Here is a 4,283-nt window from a genome sequence, read left to right on the forward strand (position 1 = left end):
GAGAAAATAGAGCCCTGCTATACAGCTAGATGATAGAAGTATTCGGTTTTATCTTTGACTGCAGGTTCAAATTTCAATAATGATTTTAATGAGCTTTAAAATCATTTCACCCTTCATATCTAACTAGTAATGATGATAAAGATCCATAAAATCAATGTTAATAAATTTGACCTAGCTTGACGGGTCAATTTCAAAACTCCATCGATCCAAGATTGAATCTAAAATATTAGAGTTATTCAATTAAACTTGAATAGTTGGATGGAAATTTAGTTTGATTATATTAGAGTTATTCAATTAAACTTGAATGGTTGGATGGAAATTTAGTTTAATTTTTAAAAATAAAAATACTATTATTTAACTTTTAAATAAATCTTTGAATGACTTTATTTTGTTTTGAATGGTTACCGGAAAACTTAGTTCACTCGCACAACTCATAATTCAAATATTAAATCAGATCATGATACAAGCTAGGTTTAATAATTTTATGGTGTGAAAAAAAAAAAAAAGAGAGTCATTTTTGCTTATTGATGGTCTTTCAAAGCCCAGTTTGGCGCTCAATCTGGTCGGGCACGTGCCAAGCTGACGGTCCAGACTTAATTAGCCCTATTGCGAGAAACTGTAGGCCTGGGTTCATAATACATGGGCAGCCTGCAAGATTGAGTGTAAGTAAACTCACAATACATGGCCGATTTGTTTTGAATTCCAAGACAATCAGATAAGAGATTAAAATTTTGAAACGTAACCATCTGTGGATGTCAAGTAGTGAAATTTAGAATTAAAAGGTGTGTTCTTTTTATAATTTCAAGTATGAATTTTTAATTGTTTTTATAATAATTATTAAAAATTTATATAATTATTAATTTTAAAATTTATAAAATTAATTGTGTATACGAAAGCTAGCTAACCGAACAATTATATTAATCTAATTTTTTTTTTTTGAAACGTTGTACATGGTCCCAGCAATTTTGTGAGTTTAATCCCATGCACAACGTCACAGTGAATACAAGTTAGAGTGCAGTTCTTGTAATATGTTCAGTATAACTTAACTATTTAAGTTTCAGATTTATTTTTTAAATTTTTTAAATTTTAAAATCCATATAATTAGTTAATGTATATATAAAAATATCTAAATGATAATAAAAAAAAATAGCAGTCCTTTTAGCTATACATTTCATTTCCAGCTGTTTCCAATAGTTGATTTTTATTCTATTACGAGATTGACGTGACATAATTTCTTAAACTTCCAATTCTTATGTTCAAACTATTTCATCCACTGTTATTAAATCCCCTCTGGTTTAGCGAATAATTTAACTATCCTGGTAGTAGGACCGGTTCTAATTTAATAAAAAATCAGCTAGGATAATAGCCTAGTCAAATCTTGATAACCTGCTGGGTTTATTTATGACTCTATGAATCCAGATGAAACTTTATTTTTTTTTAAATATAGAATTTAAAATCTATATATATATATATATTATATTTATAAGAAAAAAAAATTTAGTTTAAGTATATCAACTTTAAAAAATAGTCTAATATCTTTTTAATATAAGTTTTGAAATCTTTTTATATATATACTTCATATTTCTATGAAAAAAATTATAGTTTTTTCATGTAAAATTTGAAATATATTAGTATATATATTTTATATTTTTAATTTTTTTTCAATGTGAAATAAAAAAATTGGTTTAAATACTTCAACTTAAAAACTTAACATAATATCTTTTCAATATCGGATTAAAAAACTTTTTAAAATATTATTTTAAACTTTATTATTCCCCATATGTATATATAATCTATATTTACATGAATTTTTTTAATTTTTTTGGGTTAATCTCAGTTAACTCGAGCTGATCTATGAAATCTGAGATCCAACCTTTTAGTCGAGTCAACTCAATTATAATTTTAATATTTTCTTGTATAATGACATCCCCATAAAAGATTAAAGATTATACATGTATTTAGAAATGTAATATATGATTGTTTATTTATTTATAATATTAACATTGAAAATCATCTAAAAAAATAATTAATTTTGATTTTTTTTAATAAAAAAACATGGAAACAAATACTCGCTTCTTGGATGCTACGCGGATATTAATTATACATGTAGGTCAACAAAGAGAGACTCAAATTCTTAAAGTAAACAATCTTGAAGGCTTAACGCTTTAATAGCTTCATGATTGTCAGCCTACAACTTCAAGCACTAATCCTGGGAAAAGAAAAATTATATACCTAAAAAGACAGGGTGATTTAATAGGGTTCTAACAAAAGCATTGTTATTAAACATGAACTGGATTGGTTGATATGATTGGAGGTTCGATGGCCTAGCCATCCAACCAATTTAGGTTGACGCTAAATACTGGAACCCGTATGACCTGGTTCGGGGAAAAAAGGTTATGCCTTGCTAGGTTTGAACTCGATGCCTCCATTTTTAAAAATATTTATTTATCAGTTCACCACTTCTTCCTCTATATTTATTTATCAGTTCACCACTTCTTCTTTTTTTTTTTTTCACCACTTCTTATTTATATTATATATGTTGTAGTGCATTTAACCAATCCAATTATTTAATTCGGTGATTTAATAGCTTGACTAATTTGTTATCAAAGTCGAGCTTCAAAATATTGAATAGAGCAGCGATCGGCAACACTGGAGTTGGCTGGAAAGGAACATTCGCGCAATTCAAGGATAGAGATCTGGCGCGATTCAAGGACAGAGATCTTTCTTCTTGTTTTTTTTTTTAAAAAAAAAAATGTTATGCTTCATCGTACAAGTGACGAGAACATAGAGAGTCCCGGTATTTTTTTCAAGATTTAATTTGATATTATGATAAATTTTATTTTTTAAAAATATAAAAATATTTAAAACATATTTATTTTTATAATAGGTTCAATGATTATTTGGTAAGTTAAAACTTGCTTTTATTTTGGTGAGATCCATTATAAATTGAGGCTACATTCGAGGTTTAACAAAAACAAAAAATTTAGGCTTTGCAAACAACAACTCATTTTAATTTTTTAATTATCCATCGGCAAACTAGTTTGGCCAAATAAAATATATTTTTGAAGAGAAAAAAACTCGTTCGAGGAATATTCAACATTCCATAATCTCAACAATTCCTTTAAAAAGTAAAAGAGAAAAAAAGAAGGGAGAAGAGCGGGAAAAAAAAAGGATTGTCATCCATCGGCCTAATAGCTCCCTTAATTCATCACTAACCTCTGTTGTTTTGATCGCCAGCCAGATACTATCATCGCTCATGGTAGTCTACTCTTCCCTTTTTCCTTTCCATTTCCATTCTCATTCTTCTTCTTCTGCTGCATTTCACAATCTTCATTATTTTTTATTGTTCTGCAAGGTGAACAGTGGAGAGTATCTTCATTGTTCATGAGCCAAATCTAGCCTGGTCTAAATCTAAAGGTATTGGATCATGTCCGACTCAGTAAAACAAAATAAAATCCAAAATAATTTCTCATGTATTGTGTTTATTTGAAAAACTTTGGTGAGATCCATTATAAATTGAGGCTAATTTAGGCTTTGCAAACAACTCATTTCAATTTTTTAATTATTCATTGACAAACTAGTTTGGCCACATGAAATATATTTTTGAAGAGAAAAAAACTCGTTCGAGGAATATTCAACATTCCATAATCTCAACAATTCCTTTAAAAAGTAAAAGAGAAAAAAAGAAGGGAGAAGAGCGGGAAAAAAAAAGGATTGTCATCCATCGGCCTAATAGCTCCCTTAATTCATCACTAACCTCTGTTGTTTTGATCGCCAGCCAGATACTATCATCGCTCATGGTAGTCTACTCTTCCCTTTTTCCTTTCCATTTCCATTCTCATTCTTCTTCTTCTGCTGCATTTCACAATCTTCATTATTTTTTATTGTTCTGCAAGGTGAACAGTGGAGAGTATCTTCATTGTTCATGAGCCAAATCTAGCCTGGTCTAAATCTAAAGGTATTGGATCATGTCCGACTCAGTAAAACAAAATAAAATCCAAAATAATTTCTCATGTATTGTGTTTATTTGAAAAACTAGTGTTTAATGTTATTCGATAGCACTACATAATTACATTAGAAAGAGATCGCATGATGATGTAACATTTGTAAAATTTGATCAGAATTCTAATTTTGTTTCTAATTATATTTTATTTGATGTTGTTGAACACTTAGAAAGCCATGGAAACTATAGTCCTTGCCGGATGAATTTTATATGTGATGGAATTACAAATAGTTTAATAGAACAATAAAAAAATATTTTATATAAAGTATTGTTTATTTTA

Source organism: Populus euphratica, unplaced genomic scaffold (genome assembly GCF_000495115.2).
Source record: "Populus euphratica unplaced genomic scaffold, PopEup_1.0 scaffold2.1, whole genome shotgun sequence".
In the NCBI taxonomy this organism is placed as follows: Eukaryota; Viridiplantae; Streptophyta; class Magnoliopsida; order Malpighiales; family Salicaceae; genus Populus; species Populus euphratica.